This window comes from Lagenorhynchus albirostris, chromosome 5 (genome assembly GCF_949774975.1).
Source record: "Lagenorhynchus albirostris chromosome 5, mLagAlb1.1, whole genome shotgun sequence".
Classification (NCBI taxonomy): domain Eukaryota; kingdom Metazoa; phylum Chordata; class Mammalia; order Artiodactyla; family Delphinidae; genus Lagenorhynchus; species Lagenorhynchus albirostris.
The window spans coordinates 87,388,088-87,406,644 of NC_083099.1; positions in this window are offsets into that span (position 1 = coordinate 87,388,088).

Consider the following 18,557-nt stretch of genomic DNA (forward strand, 5'->3'; position numbering starts at 1 on the left):
ATAAAGACACAATCCATGTGTACCATCCCTCCCTTCAAGAAAATGATCTTAAGTTTTATTCATATTAACTGAAAAAGAAATACTGATCACAGAAAGATGCCCTAGACATACAAATGATGTTCTAGATGACTTGGAATGTCCTAGAAGAGGATAGAATGTTAAAAAATACCTATCTGGCCTGAAACACACTAGTGACCTTGGAAATGGAATTGGACATAATGGACAGCAGGGAGACCGTAGTGTCTTATTTGAGGACTGGAATTCAGGTTCTAAGACCTCACAGGGACATGGCTGGTGGTAGAGTGAGAAGGAAGAGAGCAGATAGTGCTAAAGGAATATTCCAAGTCTTTTCCCTTGGGGTATCATTTTGAACATAGAAATGAAAGTGGAAAATCACCAGCCCTCACAGGATGAAGGTTGCAAAAACGAAAGCTGCTCAGGTATCATTACTTCCTCTGTCTCCTGGGCTTTATCACAATGGCGTGGTCCAATGTGTTTAGAGTAAACAAAAGATGCTTGTTTTTAATAATTCTGATGCAGATAGAAGGTCAGGAATGTCTAATACCACACGTTGCTAGCATGAACCTGAGAAATGCAGACTTATAGGATATGAAAGGGAGAGGATTTTAAAGATCAGCAGTGTTTTCTCAAAGTGTGTGGGTGTGGGGGGGGCATCTTGATTGTATCACAATCAACAGGCTCTCAGCAAATAAAGAAAATTCCTGTTGCCACAGAATAACAGAATCAGATTTTGCGGAAGGAGCTACAGGTCAGAAAGCCTACATTTAAAATAAACTGTCCAGCTAATTCTTATATACATTAAAGTTTGAGGCTCACTGGCCTAATTCACCCCTTTATTTACTCATCAGGAAACTGGGCCACTTCTCCAGCAAAGCTAAGTGGTGGCAAAATATGGATGAGACCAGAGTTCCCCTGATCCCAGTCCAAGACATTTGCTCAATGATTTGATGAAAAGACCTGGATTCTCCTACAGCAAAAATTACATCCTGTTTGCAAAGCTTCCAGTTATGCAGGTACTTTGATTTTATCAGTAAGATCCTAAAGGGTGTACATTCTTGCAGGAGGCTTTAACTTGCTAGACCAGTTGCTTAAATCCCACTGCCAAATACCCTGATGACTCAGGATGAGACACCCTCTGGCAGATTCTTTTCATGCAGTCAGGGTCATGTTGGCTGCACTCTGTTGCATGATAACCACAGAGGTACAGCTGCTTTTACAGATTCTCCTGTGTGATAGGCATGAAGAAATTTCCCCTGGGGGTTTCAAGGTATGTGCCCCTTGAGCTATTTGCCCAGGATGGCAGCTCCTAGAAATCTCCTATGTTTTCTCATAGAGCTGCTTTGGTGCCAAAACAAGTGTCCAACCTACACAGGTTGAAAACATTTTCCAACCTCACCTTCCAGTACATTATTTATTTACAGTAGTCCCCCCTAATCCAAGGTTTCAGTTACTCGCCGTTTTAGTTTCCTGAGGTCACCCGCTTAATTCCAGAAACAAACAATTCATAAGTTGTAAATTGCATGCCGTTCTGAGTAGTGATGAAATCTCACGCTGTCCCACTCTGTCCTGCCTGGGACGTGAATCATCCCTTTGTCCAGCATATCTAGCCTGGTAGTCACTTATTAGCTATCTGGTTATCAGATTGACTATCGCAGCACTGCAATGCTTGTGTTCAAGTAACCCTTATTTTCCTTCACAATGGTCCCACAGCTCAAAAGGCACAGTTATCTGGCAATTCGGCCATGCCAAAGAGAAGCAGTAAAGTTCTTCCTTTAAGTGAAAATGCAGAAGTTCTTGACTTAATAAGAAAAAAAGTCATATACTAGGGTTGCTAAGATCTACAGCAAAATGGGTCTTCTATCTGTAAAATTGCGAAGAAGGAAAAAGGAGTTTATGCTAGTTTTGTTGTCGTACCTCAAAGTGCAAAATTTACAGCCACAGTGTGTGGTTAAGTGCTTAGTTATGACGAAAATGGCATCAAATTTACATAATAAGATATTTTGATGGAGAGAGACCACATTCACATAACACTTATTATAGTATATTTTATAATTGCTCTATTTTATTATTAGTTATTATTGTTACTCTCTTATGGTGCCTAATCTATAAATTAAACTTTTTCATAGGTATGTATGTATAGGAAAAAACAGTATTTATAGGGTTCAGTACTATCCACGGTTTTAGGCATCCCCTGGGGGGCTTGGAATCTACCCCCTAAGATAAGGTGGGCGCTACTCCATTTATTTATTTATTTATTTGTCTGTTTATTTATTTATTATATCCTGGACATCTTTGTAAAAATTTATTTTGGATAAAGCATTCTGTTATCAAAAATAAGGCATTTGTAAAATGTTACTCTAAAGAGTGAAAGTGATTTTTGCCTTTGGGGATATTCTGTGTGGGTTGCTGGGTCATGCTACAGACTGAATTGTGTTCCCCAAAACTCATCTGTTGAAGCCTTAACCCTCAGTGTCACTGTATTTGGAGACAGGATTCTATAGGTAGTTAAGGTTAAATGCAGTCATATGGGTTAAGCCCTAAGAGGACTGGCGGCCTTGCAAGAACAGGAAGAGAGCCCGTCTTCCTTGCTCTCCCTCTCCACAACCTAAGCATGCAGTGAGGGGATCTGTCTGCAAGGCAGGAGGAGGGCTCTCACCAGAGACCCCCTGTGCTGGCCTCCTGATCTCAGACTTGCCGGCCTCCGGAACTGTGAGAAATAAATATCTATTGTGTGAACCACCCGGTCTATGGTATTTTGTTAGGGCGGCCGGAGCAGATTAAGGCAGTCATGAAGAAGAGGTCTGGTTTCAGAAATGCATGGGGAAACACAGAAGTCTGGCCCCAGATAGACCCTTTCCTGGAACACGTGTTTCCCATCTCTTTGTTTGGTGTGTGCAGTCCCTGTTTGAGACATCCTGGCAGTGGGACAGTGACACCCCACTGGGTTCTCTGGGCTTGCCAGCCATGACATGATGCACTGAGTTGTGCCATATTACATTCTTTTTTTCAAACCTCTTAAAATTTTTAAAGTGTACAGTAAGGTTTGTTAACTACAGGCATAGGGTTATACAGCAGATATCTAGAACTTACTTATCTTACATAAGTGGAATTTTACCTTATATTCTTAGGGCAGTATCTAACCTCTTGGATTTGTATATTCTCTTTAATTACCTATTATCCTCAAACCTCTACAAGTGACCAGACCAATGAACTTAAGGTGACTCTTACTGCAGATAAGTTATGTCACTGACCCTCCTTTCTTTTAACCTTGTACCACCAGAAAGCAGTTTCTCTATAACTGGGAGACCTGCCAGGCTGTGCCTTAGAAATTAGGAAGAGGAATCTTGTTAAAGTTATTTCAGGGGCGATGAGCTGATATTGGCATTAAAGAAAGAGAATCTTTCTTAAGAAAGGAGGAAGCTAGTGAGTATACAGGTTTTTGTGGAGAAAAGAGGAGGAAATCAGGCCAGTGTGGCTGGGAAGTGGCCTATTGCCAAACTACAGAGAGGCTCTCCAGAATTACTGACATGCCACAAAACCACAGGCTTGGAGACAGCATTCTCATAAGGAAATAGGTTGAGCATAAGGTCACCCAAAGGCAGAGGAAAATATTTACTTTACTATTTTGAGTTGTTTTCCTTTCTTTAAACAAACTGTCCTTCAATTCCATAGCAAAAGCTTTCTTCTCGTACTTCTGGCTTATGTGGATTTATTAGTGATTTACCTAGGAAGATGCAGCATCACACAAAGGCTCTTAATCTTTTCACCAGGTAATGATTAATATCATATCACAACTTTGCAATATTGTAGTTGACCTATTAGTACATCGGTTAGGGTTCTGTCATTACGTTATCTGTCAGGGATAATAATTTATTAATGTAACATTTCCTCGATTACATCTGTCAGTGCCTTCTGGAAATTAAGTGCTGAGCCATTGTCTTTCTTGGGAAATGTAATTTAAATATACTACTCAAAGATCAAATATATCACTTATGTGTACGTGCTAATGATTTTAACAGAAATCTAAACCCTCACTTTAGGAGTTGTTCAGTACTAGCAACGGAGTCGTAAACGGGACCCTAAATGAAAATTTGCTCTTATTGTATTAGCTATGATAATTGCAACCATTGAATCACAGTAATTGGAAAATACCTTAGAGTTCATAAATTGAACTCCATTAATTTCATAAATAAATACCTGGAGACTAGAGAGGGTAGAGGACTTCTCCAGGCTTTCTGGGTATTTAGAGCTTTTAAATTAGAGCAATAGTCCAGGCAGATTTTGTCTCCTTATAATAGTTACGCATGCAAGATGCACACATATTGCTTAGGAATATATGTTAAAACCCAGTTCTGACTGAGGAGCGAAAAGAAAAGTGGCAGTGGAGGTGGAGGTAGAGGACAGCCTCCCCTTTCTGAGCAGAAATAGCTAACGACATTCATACAAAGCCTTCACACTTGATTGCCCAAACCTCCAACTCTGCTTAGAAAATTGAGAAAGATCATTTGTGGATGGAACACCTGGATGGAGGCAGGCAGGCTCTGTGGCTTGCCTCTTCCTAAGGTGTTAGTAGTGGTATACTCTAGAGACCGTTTAATCCACTATTTTGAATCGGTTCCCTAAATCACAGGACATAAATCAGATTCTTAGTTTGGCCACAGCTTTTTTACAATGGCTATACATTAACATTGCCAGGGGAACCTTTAAAATCCCCAACGCCCAGACAGCTCCTCAGACCAATGAAATCAGATTTTCTGGGCTGGGACCCAGGCGCTGGCAGGTTTTAACACTACCCAGGTGATTCTTATGTGCAGCCAGGACTGAGAGCTATTGAGTTAGGCATAAAATCAGGCCAAAAAAAAAAAAAAAGGATTATTCATAAATTGTTCTTCCTACTAAGGAAGCAAAGCAATGTTTCAGTTAACTACGTTGAGCAAATTATTCTCAGTTCTACTGGCACTGCCTTTGATCTGTGGAATTCATTTTTCTTTTATATAAGTCAATGCTTAAACCCTAATTTTCAGTTACAACTTGCATTACTTTCCCTCCCTAGGTCCTTTTTCTCAAGATGGAATGTGCTTTAATGTTTTCCTAGTAAACAATAATGATCATTTATTAACTTTTTAATATTTGCCTGGCCCTGTCTTCTGCACTTTGTACACTTAATTTATTCCTCACGACAGAGTTATGCATTAGATTTTGTTATCCTCATTTTATATATGGATAATTTAGCCTTAGAGAAGCTGCTAGTTGCCTCAACTACACAGCAAGAGATAACAGCGGATCTGAACTCCTGCACCAAGGTTTTTTCTATCCTGGCACACCCTGTGTTCTGGCAATAGCATGGCATCATGGAAAGGTCCTGGACTAAGAATCAGCAAATGTGGGCTCTTGTCCTGGGTCTGCTACTAACGTTTCAGACAAGTCCCATGCCCACTCTGGACTTGCGTTTCTTCTTCTTAAGAAAACAAAAAGGGGAAAGAAACAATAAAAGAACACAAAGAGCTTCCCTCGTGGCGCAGTGGTTGAGAGTCCGCCTGCCGACGCAGGGGACACGGGTTCGTGCCCCGGTCCGGGAAGATCCCACATGCCGCGGAGCGGCTGGGCCCGTGAGCCATGGCCGCTGAGCCTGCGCGTCCGGAGCCTGTGCTCCGCAACGGGAGAGGCCACAGCAGTGAGAGGCCCGCGTGCCGCAAAAAAATAAAAGAACCCAATCACAAAAGACTACAGTTTGTATTATATAAAATTCCATTTATATGAAATTTCTAGAAAAGGCAAAGGTATACAGAGAGTACTTCGGTGGTTGCCTGGGGCTGGGGCTGGGGTGGGAGAGAGGATGGACTGGGAAAGAGGTACGAGGGAGCTTTTTGGTGTGATGGGTGTGTTCTAAACTGGACTGTGGTGATAGCTGCATAACTATACATTTACTAAAAGTCATCTATCTATACACTTACAATGGGAGAAATGGTATGTAAATTACGTCTCCATCAAGCTATAGACAATGGTGCTGGGACTTATACCACAAATACTATTTGTGGCAGTTTCACAACTGGTAACTTTCACTGCTGTATCTTTATCATTCTGGCCTACATTTTTAATGCACCCATTTTAAGTTGATAACTCTTGACAAAGGTAACCATCTAGGTAACCACTATTACAAGCAAGCTATAAAATATTTCCATCCCCCCCCAAAAGTTCCCTTGTGTCCTTCCCAGTTACCCTCTACTCACCAACCCTGCCCCCAGCACTGCAGACTGGCTTTCTGTCACTATCCATTAGATTCATCTTTAACAGAGTTCCATAAAAATGGAATCAGATAATGTGCACTCTTTTGTGTTTGGCTTCTTTCACTCAGCATATTGTTTCTGAGGTTCACCTATGTTGTTGCATTTATCAGTAATTCATTCTTTTTATTGCTGAGTAGTGTTACATTGTATGACTATATCACAGTTTATTCTTGGCCATTTATGAACAGAGCTGCTATAAACATTTGTGTGCAAATCATATGTGGACTTATATTGTCATTTCTCTTGGGCAAATATTATAACTAGGATTCGTTGGATAACATGGTAAGTGTATATTTAACTTGTTAAGAAAATACCCAACTGTTTTCCAAGGTGGTTGTGTCATTTCGATTTCTACCAGCAGTGAGTGTATGAGAGTTTCAGTTGCTTCACAGTCTCCCCAACACTTAGTATTGTTCTATTTTATTAATTTTTATATTACTACCTTGAATTTGACTAAATTTGGTATTGTTCTATTATTTACAGTGACAAAATTCCATTTCTCATTAAAATGTTTTATTACAAGATTTTGAGGTTTTTCTCAAAAAAATAAGAAATACGCCCTACTTTGTAGAAGCTTAGTGTACAAATAAAGTCTTACCAATTGTCCTCAGAATTATTTTAAAAATTCAAATAAAGCCTGCAGTTTAGGGAAGTTCCCCCATAAAAACTTCAATTATATGCACTAAGATGAAAGTGGTACCATCTGTAATTTTAAGTGGGGAATAAAAGTTTAAAATGGGGCAGAGTCTGGACATCTTCATAGAGTAGAGTTAAAACCATTTAGTTAAATGACGTGGGACGAATTTTTGGAGGTTTAGCCCTATTATCTGTGTACTCAAGCTGCAGATGGCATGTCACAATATCCTGAGTGGGGAAGAACACATCAGAGGGTTAGGGCCTCGCAGCATTTAATTTCTTGCACCCCAGGCTTCTTTCTTTATTTCTGACATGTTGACCTGGACCTTGGTGGCTAATCATAGGAAATAAAAAATCTGCTAAAACTTGGCTAACTCTCTTGTACTTCTAATAGTTAATGAGATGATGATAGGAAGAGTGCTCTGAAATAGAATCCAACATTGTCTTCCTCCACAGTCTTTAAGAAATATCTCCTCATAAACCCTCAGTTTTATAGAATAGGCCATCTATCCTCAATGGAGGCAATATCATCCCCAAGGGGATGAAAATTGGTTCTTGGGCGGGGGGGTGGGTGAAAAAATTTGCTCTTTCTATGTAAAAAAACACAGATATACATGTGGTACATAATCAAGTAAAATAGTATATTTGTGCTATTAAATTTCATGGGAGAGAGAAGATTTAAAAAATTATCTATAAGGGCTCTTTATGGGTGGGGTAATGAACAAAAGGTTTAGAAACACTGGAGTAGACAGAGGACAAGAAAGTCCATGTAAAGAGTTTCAGGGAACTAATTAAGTCAAATGCCTTCTAATGAATACATGTATTCATATATTCTGGGATTGATCCCTCAGAACCTTCCTACTCTCAAGATATTGCTTGGCCTGACTGAAGTCATTAGCTTTGGAAAAGGAAGGAAGAAATCTAAGATTTTTTAAGAAATACTTGTAAAGTGAAATGTTTTGTTCTTTATCTCATTTTCTTTTAAAACAACACTTCTAAAGAAAGATACTGACATCATTATTGTAGATGAGGAAATGATGGTCCAGTGAGATGGACACTTTCAAGTTTTACACAGGTTACAAGGCAGAGTTGAGATAAAGTTCTGAGTTTGTTGGATTTCAAACCTGTCATATCCTACACTCCACATGACAGCCACTGGTTGCTGGTGGGTGGGATGGTGTCCCATTCAATGATCTGAGTTCACTGAAAATTTGTTCAAGTGCCTGAGTCAAGGCTGACTAGCAGGTGGGGGGGTGGCACTGTCACTGAGATACCCCAGGAGTTCTGTGAGTGGGTGAGGGATGGTCCCCAGGGAGGCTCAATGGATTGGTGCTAAGAGGAATCCAGGGGATTTGGTTAGAACAGAACTAATCTCAGGATTGCAGAGAACCCGTTAGTCACAACCTTACATTCCATCCCATATTGCTCAGTGAGGGAGAGGCACTCCAATCCTGACCAAAAGTTGAAGAATCACATAAATTTTGGCTAGTTGCCTGTTATTTCTGCTTCACAGCTTGAAGGCAGACCTTTTGTTCTCTATGTTCTCCTAAATTCCACTCCCAGATAACACATGCATCAAGGAATGACTGCTGATTTCAAAATTAGAGAGATGGCTCTGTAACAACAATGAACAGGTAGACCACATTTCTGCTTTTTCTTTTGGGCCTAGAGGTAAGTATACAACTTTTTGTATAAAACTTCCTACACACACGTAGAGTTAAATCTTTCATCTCCTTGGTGCTACCTGATACTACATATCTGCTTTATTTTATATTTTTGCTTTTCCTTTCCTTTTCCAGTGACATGTTGCCATTTTAACTATGATTGATTATCTGTCTTTGGGAGTAGGACCGTAACGTTCAACTTTTCTTGGGAGGACAGAAGCCACATGTCCCCATCACCTACCTCCCTTATAATTCACTCCAACCTTCGGGCAAAAAAACTAAGTGTAAGAAAGTCTGCTTGATCCCCTTGGTAGGAAAGAAGAGAGGAAAATAAGCTAGGAGTTAGAAGATGGAGGTTTTAGTGCTGTGTTTATTTCCTTTGCCTTAAAAGAGAGACAGCAGATGATGCTTGCCTCACTCTGCTGTAACACATAAAGGCATTTACAAAATAAAAGAAACCTTAGGAAACTGTCACACATAACCCACAAGCAAGGAAAAGCCGTGATTGTTGTTATTTTATTATTAGCCAAATTAATAAGCTTAACATACGTCCTGAAGGATGAACACCAAGCATTCACAAGAGGTTATGGGCCATCTTGCTCTATGCTAGCCTAGAAATAAATCAGACTTGAGAAAACAGGAAATGAATATTCTAAGGTATCACGGAATACAGCAGAGGCACCATAGGGATATTGCTAGTTATTCTGGATTCTCAAGCAAGACCTGAGATACAAGGGCCACTGGGGAGATATCAAGGAAGACGGAGAGAAAATGAGGAACTCCTGGAAGGAGCTCTCCCCTCATTCTTTCTCTCCTCTGCTTTGTGCTACACCACTCACAGGCCAGAGCTTCTGGAGTCAGAGTGCAGCCTCCACTGGGTTAACATCTTGGTCCATGTGGTTCCTGTGTGTAAGTCTTATGTCTGTGGCACCTGAGAGAGAACTAGTGGTGATCTGCAAATTTCTGGGTGGTAGCTTGATAGACTGGGAAATGCCCTAGGTAGGAGCTGGAAGTCTCGATGTTAGACTCAGAATTCCACTAACTGAATTTGTGTGTGTGTGTGTGGCTGTGTTGGGTCTGCATTGCTGCACGTGAGCTTTCTTTAGTTGCGGCGAGGGGGGCTACTCTTCATGCGGTGTGCGAACTTCTCATTGCAGTGGCTTCTCTTGTTGCGGAGCCCGAGCTCTAGGCACGTGGGCTTCAGTAGTTGTGGCACGCGGGCTCAGTAGTTGTGGTGCACAGGCTTAGTTGCTCCATGGCATGTGGGATCTTCTTGGACCAGGGCTCAAACCCGTGTCCCCTGAACTGGCAGGAGGATTCTTAACCACTGCTCCATCAGGGAAGTCCCTTACAGAAAATTTGATCTTTAGCAAGTTAGTCACTCTCTCCATCTTGGTCTAGTTCTTTAAAAAAATTTTTTTAATTGAGCTGTAATTTACATACTACAGTATCCACCCTTTTTAAACTGTACAATTAAATAGTTTTTAGTATACTTACAGAGTTGTGCAACCATCAACACATTCTAATTTCAGAACCTTTTAATCATATTAAAAAACCCAAACCAGGCTTCCCTGGAGGTGCAGTGGTTGAGAGTCCACCTGCCAATGTAGGGGACACAGGTTCGTGCCCCGGTCCGGGAGGATCCCACGTGCCATGGAGCGGCTGTGTCCACGGGCCATGGCCGCTGGGCCTGCGCGTCCGGAGCCTATGCTCTGCAACGGAAGAGGCCACAGCGGTGGGAGGCCTGTGTACCGCAAAAAAAACAAAAACAAAAGCAAAACAAAACCCAAACCACCCATACCCATAAGGAGTCACTCCCCATTCCTTCCTCTTCCAAGCCCCTGACAACCACTAATCTACTCTCTGCATCTACAGACTTGCCTATTCTGGACATTTTATATAAACGCAATCATACAATATGTGGCCTTTTATGTCTGGTTTCTTTTTCACTGCATAACATTTTGTAGTTTCATCCAAGTTGTAACATGTGTTAGTACTTCACTCCTTTTTGTGGCCAAATAACATTCCGTTGTGGTTCTTTATTTAGTCACTCATTCATCTGTCATCACTCACTTTTAGTGAACACCTCTTGTGAACCAGCCTTGTCCCAGGCTCTTGGCGCATTGATTCATGTTTATTCATGTTTATTCCATGAATAAATGAAGGCACACATTTATTCATTTATATAGACAAATCATTATAAGACCTTCCTATCCCGTCAGTTAAAAAAAGTTTAGGTTAATGGATTATTTATGAGTTTTTTACTTTTGAGAAGTGTTTGTCTATATAGGTAAGGGTTGAGTATACCATCAGCCTTGTTAGAAGCATGCTTTTCCTTATTCTGTAGGGCCTTTTCTTATTGTAATCATTTTTTAAAAGCAGCATTATAAATTCATCTGTTTTTTATAATATGCAAAAATGAAAAAGTGAAAGGCAGAATTCATGACCCACTCCATTGCTTAAAGGCCTGGATTATTTAGCTATTTGAGCAACTGCTGCAATGTGATTTTATACATTTCTTAACACAATTGTACAATTGTGCACAGGAAAAATTTTAAAAGCATTATCCTCTATACATGATATTGGCATTTCCAGTTGAATTGGTATTTGTTCTAAATCTGAAGAGCACAGGGCATGAAACAGGGCCTGAGGAGGTCTGGGTTCTTATTTACATTCTGACTCTAGAGCCTTCTAGGAACTTAGGTAAGAGGAGGGAGTGAGGCCTGCATCGCTGGCCTGAGGACCATGTGGTAGTTGCACAAGGCCCCGTGCTCAGAAGGGCACATGCTTGATTCAATGTTTTGTTGTAGCTGTCTTGAAATTCTTAATCATTTTGAACAAGGTACCTTGTAAATTATGTAGCTGGTCCTGGAGGGAAGGAATGTCTACTCTGTACTGATCACTTAATCTGAACCCCCAGCCCTTGTTGTTTTAAAAAATAATGTTTCTTCATTTTTAAAATAGGAGGCTTACACTTCATATTCTTTTAAGGTCACCTCTACGTCTAAAATTGTCTAATTCCAGGTCACGTAAAATGTTCTAGTGAAGGTAGTGGCATTGTACCAATTATTACTTTTTTTTTTTGAGATTCATCTTAATTGTTATGTTTTCCTAAATCTTCCTTGATCCAGTATAATTTAGTAACTTTTCTTCTGTGTCCCACTCCCCCTTTGCATTAAGAACTTTTTGGAACAGGTTATATAGAGTAAAACTAGTTTCTGTCTCTCCCATTTCATTTCACACTCTTTAAAATCAGGTACTTTGTCTTAATCAACTTGTAACTTGCAAAATGCTACATATGCAATGCTATGTCCATAAAGGTAGGTTAAATGAATGATTAGCTGAAAGACTAAGGATCCCATACAATTTTGATTTTGAACTTAAATTTAGAAGGAAGCTTAAAATCACTATTTTAACAGATTTCTGTAAAGAAATCTGAAAGTGTTTCTTAAAATAAGCAGGATTAAAGAGTCCAGTAGCAGAAATGAAAATTCAGACTTGCCAGCACATAATATTATTAGAAATGGGGCAAGCTAGGGCAAATGCATAGCCCACAACAGTAACTGGGATACAGAAACTGAAGAGACACAGAAAAAAAGCCAGGGCATTTTCCCAAGTAACTTCAATCTAAAAGCACTCTACCTTTAAACTGATATATGTGTAATAGTATAAGAATCTAATAACAAAAAGTAATACTCATTCATGATTAAAAGATAATCAAAAGGTACAGAAGAGTATAAAATTTAAAAAGTAAAAGTTCCCTTCACCCCAAGCCACACTTTCATTTCCCAAAAATATCTGCAATAAGAGTTTCTTGAATATCCTTCCAGAAATGCTTTCTGAATAGTTATTATATAATTTTATTTTTGTACAAATAGGATTCTATTTATGCATAGCTTGTCCTTTGCATCTTCATTAATAATATTTCTTAGCCCTTCTCCCATGTTGGTACTTGTAGATCCCCTTTATTCTTTTTCAGGAGTGTATAGTATTATATTCCATAGATTGGACATGGTTGATTAAAACAACCCTTTCTGATAAACATTTATGTTGTCTTCAATTTTGGGAAATTACATGAAAGCACAATGAATATCTTCACATAGGAATGCATCCACAGGATAAATTCCCAGCAGTGAGACTGCTTGAAGTCTCTCTGATTTGATATGAAGGAAAAACTAATTCAGTTACCAACTTAATGACTTAGAGGCAACTACAAATATACTTGTTTATTCTTGTCCTAGAACTGTTTTTAGAAATATTTTCCAATGGGTACGACTTTTTTTTTTGGTAACAGAGTAATTCTTAGTTTTCAAAAAAATAATTTCTAAACAATCAGTCTGTACACTTTTAAAGACCAGCTGAAATTTTCTGCTTCACCAAAGTGAAGAATTGGGGGGTAGGAGTGGAGAGGTGTTATGGAGGAGACTTGGTGAAAGGGGAAAGATTGCAGGATATCCCCCAAGAGGCTGATTCTTCTTAAAGTTGATTAAGTGCAAGGACAAATATTCCTCACTTTCTGCTTGGAAGTAAATACATATTTATTCCTGACATATGTTCCTATTATTTCAGTTTGTAAGTATATTTGCCAGATTTATAGCGGTCTCCCAAGCATCAAAAAAAAAAAAAAAGCCACAGATAGGAAGGATGAAAAATGGCACAGATTGTAGTAAATATAGAACTAAGGCATTTTTGCCTTTGTCTCATGACTGACTGTCTCATGGAATCCTTGCACATGGATTGAATTGCTTGCAAGTATGTCAGTCAACAGTAATATGAAACAGAAAGGCTGTAACAATGGTTGGGTTGGGCCTCTAGTTACTCAGTTTCTGAACCGAGAATTAGGAGAGGGTGGGGCTGTTGAATAATCCACAACTACTGTAACTACTGTGTGTGTGTGTGTGTGTGTGTGTATCTGCCTAAGTAGAACTTAAACCACTCAAGGTTCTCATATCTTTCTCTTTCATTCATTAATTTCTTCAGTGTCTACTATAGGCACTAGAGATACGTGGTCAGGGCCAACACGTAGATAACGATGAATTGTGAAACTACCAAGAAGGATAGTAAAGGGTATAAGAAGAAATGAAAACAGGATCACTCATTTAGATTTTGGAATCAATGAAAGACATCTCTGCGGAAGTAGCATTTAGCTAAGACCCAAGGCACAAGCAGGAGGTAGACAGGAAAAGATTTCAGGCAGAGGGATAGACTAAGCCTGCGGTAGTGGAGAGCCAGGGAGAGTTTAAAAACAAAGAAAGAAAGAAACAAACAAAACTGTTTGTGTCTAGCACCTAGAGAAGAGCAGCAGGGAATAAGCCTGGGTGGCTTATAGGCCTTGTTCTTGATTAGGATTTTTAATTTGAATACATTATTAGTCTTACTGTTTCATATCTTACTAATTAAGGCTGTAACACAGTCCAATTTGTGTTTTTAAAATCTCCCACTGTCTGCTCTGTGGAGAATACATCTGAAGAAAACAAGGGAGATTTGTTTATATTTGTTGTAACAGTCCACATAAGAATGATGGTGGCTTGAATTAGGTGACAGCAAAGGAGCTGGAGAGAAGTGGGTAGGTTTTTGACATACTTTGAGGGTATGTTCACTGGGACAATGTCATAACACCTCTGGAATTTCTTGTAAGATATCAGTTTACTTTGTCTTCACTACTCTAGAAGACTCTGGAAAGACCGAAAGATAACCCCTCAGGTAAACAGGCCTTTATGACAACCAGGCAAACTGAGGCAGCCTGAAGGATAATCCAAGAGGGAGAGGAGCTCCAAGGGTTGGAGGAGGCGGTGTGGGTGGGAAAGAAACTGGGATCTCCCAAGACTTGAAGATGTGTGGAGGTGAGTGATTTTATTGAATACATATTTTATTTCAAATAGATATGATGGGGGCCAAGTTCTGCTCTCATGGGGCTCACTGAAGATGGACAGATCTTTGATGGAAGCCCTTGTGGAGGCCAGTGTGATGAGCCTCAACGATAGGTCCCCAGCTCCAGCTTTCCACAGAGAGAATACAGGCAACTGCGTGCACATGGACATGAGCTTGGACCATGTGCACTTCGGCGATGGACTAAATTTTCTAGTTAGAGTACCATCTCCTTTTCAGCCATTTCTATTCTCCTACCATCTTTGGGAGGGAAAGGGGCTCTTAAACATTGCTGAGATGCAATGTCTCATGACTGGAGGGCAGAGGCCTAAGCATATTTATCTGATTTAAAAACAAATAGATAAATACAAGTATATGTATTCTTATTTATATACCTGACACTTCTGATATCTTAAACAAAAACCAGACATTAGTTGCTACTGTTAATGATGATAGTGATGGACAGCAGGCCGTTTTTAGAACAGTACTGGCAAATGCATTTGGAGAAAATGTTGCTGAAATGGGGCTGTGGCTGGAGTAAGCAAGGAAACAGCTGGGGAGCAGGTGGTTCCCTTCACATCTGGGAGTCACTAAAAACAATGGTAATAGAGACATTTCATATGGTTCCACCCCTCAGCCCAGTGCTATATAGGCCATGCTTCACATCCCATCTTCCAGCGGCAGACCAAAATAGTCAGGCTTTCAGCAAAGATGAGACCGGTAAAGGTGAACCAAATGCCTCACCATTAGGGGATCAGGGACAGAGGTTCCCATTTCATTCCATACACCGTGGTCCAGGTGCATTCAATCCGATCGCTTTAGCATTACAGAATAATTCAGGACACTGTGAAACAGGCACTCATACATTTTGGTGGGAATATAAATTGTTTAATCTTTCTTGAGGGCAGAACTGGTAATATTTCTATATAACCTTAAAATGTGCAGTTCCTCCCCTATTCTCATTGGAGATGAATTAATGGTAATCTTGACTCATTACATATACATGGTCTTCTTTTGTTTGTTTACTTCCTTGTTTATTTGTGATAAATCCTTAGAATGCACCACCCTAAACAAATGCTCATATCTTGATGATAACTGACCTAATAACCATAAGGTCTCTGGATTTCATCCTATTGCTTCCCTCCTTTCTGAGGTAACCTGAATCTCTTATTCATCATCATATAAATGCTTTCTCTTTTATACAGATCTCTTGGGAGCATTCGTATTTCTAAAATTTTATTTTTGGTGTATATGTGTATATATACATATGTAAATATGTGTATTTAATCTTTACAAAATTATTTTTTAATTTAATAATATATTGCTAAGACATCCATAGTGTCGCATGATACTTTGATGAACTCATTTTGGCTGCTGAATTATACCACATTGTATACAGCACAGCTTATTCATTTCCTCTCCTTTTGATAGGCATTTGGGTTGTGTCCAATTTTTGTTGGCTCAACCCAAACATCGGAATAGAAAGTAGTCAAAAGGTATAAACAGGCATTTCAAAGGAGAGGAAAAAAATTATATATATATATATGGCTAACAAAAACATGAAATGGTATATAACATCAACAGAGATCAGGACATGTAAATCATGATTTTAATAAAATAGGATTTTACAACCATTTGATTGAAAAACATGAAAAAGTCTGACAGGACCAGGTGTCAGAGAGGCTGTGGATCCAGAGCGTCACTTTTACATTATTGGGGCAGTTTGAGTTGGTGCAACAATTTTGGGAACAGTTTTGCATTATCTCTAAAAGGAAAGCATTCATCTACCCTATGACTAGGATGACTATCTATACATTGCCTAAACCAAGACACTTTTTAAAAAATAATTAACTAATTAATTAATTTATGGCTGTGTTGGGTCTTCATTGCTGTGCGCAGGTTTTCTCTAGTTGTGGCGAGCGAGGGCTACTCTTCGTTGTGGTGCATGGGCTTCTCATTGTGGTGGCTTCTCTTGTTGTGGAGCATGGGCTCTAGGCACACGGGCTTCAGTAGTTGTGGCACGTGGGCTCAGTAGTTGTGGCTTGTGGGCTCTAGAGCGCAGGCTCAGTAGTTGTGGCGCACGGGCTCATGTGGGATCTTCCCGGACCAGGACTCAAACCCGTGTTCCCTGCATTAGGCAGGCAGATTCTTAACCACTGCACCACCAGGGAAGCCCCAACCAAGACACTTTTGAGAATAAAAAGGGTCACTAAAAGGGTGAGTCCCTGGGTCAGCAGAAATTAACTGGGACTGCCTGGGAAAACTGAGCCATATGGTCCTTTATCCAAGACCTGGAAAGTCCAATCCCAGGAGACATATGTTGCATCTATTCCATAGGAGTCCTGCATGGAATGTTCAGAGCAGCCTTCTTCATGGGAACAAAATCCTGTGCAAAGCCTTTCACTCAACAAATACAATATCTTGGAACTTATTGTAACGAAAGGATACTGACTAAGAACAAATATTTATCGACTATGTCATTCATCAAAGTATTTTTGTAATACTGAAAATCTGGAAACTATCCAAATATTGACAATTCAGCCTTGGTTAAATGATTGTGGTACATTCATAAAATGGATTATTAAGCAGTCATCTAAGATTAACTGTATATATAAAGAGACCAAGAGGTTGTATTTTACAGCATTCATATTCGTGGATTCCTAGGAAACATTTAATTTTTTAGTTTGCTCCTCTATATTATTGTGATTTCTTACAATGTTTGTTTGTTTATCTATCTACAAGTGAAAAGAAGCAAACCAAATGAAAAAACAAATCTTGTCATAGCAGAAGACTATTAGGTCTGGAAGCTGTTCTGTTATTATTTATATGTCATTTTATCCAGAGTGCCCTGGATAGGCAGCTTTTCTTACACTATGCTCACCTCACCAAACAAAAGTTTCTACTGCATCCATGAGAGGTTATCTCTCTTCGTCAAAACACCATGGCTTAGGTGGCCACAAACATAAATTAGTTTACTGTCAAAGTCTGTCCCCTTAATTGCAATCACTCAGCAACCCACTGAGAAAGTCCTAACACCTTAAATGCTGTGAAGAGGATGTGAAGAGACTATTATGGGGATTAGAAACTTCTGGAAGGTAAATACTAAACTTTTCAAGGACCTTGAACACTTGGCTCCTTGTCAGAGGAGAGACGTTTACCTGAGGAGTTTGAATAAGTCTGTTTAGAAAGGAGACATTCAGAGCCTGCCTGGAGTCAAAGGGCAACAGAGTGAGTCCCCATTTCCTACAATAGAAGGAGTTTCTTGCTTGGCCTATCTCTAGATGGAAAGCTGTCTTTATTTTTGATGGGGGAAGCTGAATATTCAGGCTATGGTACAAGGCCTTCAGAATTATGAAAACCTGGGGTATGGCCTATTTCAGGTTATGAATAAACACTAGTAGGCTAGGCTTCCACCTCCCGGTGGTTGACTCAGCTGAAATACCTCTGAGGCAACGGTAAGATCCAGGGAAGTTGGAAGCTTCCTGCCCACAACCTGCCTCCCTGCCCAACCCCATTAAGCTCCTCAAGCTCATGGAGACACGACAGCAGCTATTCCAGTGATGGAACTCCAATCCAAAGTTCTGAAGTGGCCTTGGCTGGATAGACTCTGACTGGCCAGTTCATAGACTTCACAATATGGTGGTAGTGATCATCAAAGAGGTCATTGTTCCCAAGATCTTTTGGGGACTCCATCTTACATTGCTCAGTTGGCTAAAGGTAAGTGTCAAACAAAAACACTCAAGGCACATAGCCCCTGTGGAGGTAGCTTGGCCAATCTTGGCACAATTAGCAATCATCACCAATATATTAACCACTGTTTATTGATGGAGCCCCTAAAGGGTCAGACATTGTATGCATAATAAGGACATAATTCACATTATCTCATGCAATTTTTAACAACCCTACAAGGTAAGCTATTATCATTTCCATTTTATGGATGAGAAAACTGCATCACAGAAAGGTCAAATAAGTTTCCCTAGTCTGCAAACCTAGTAAAGAAATTTGAACTCAGGACCATCTGAACCCAAAGCTGTACTCTCCAAGACATGGCTTCCCATGTGTATGTGGTAGAGCATTTAAT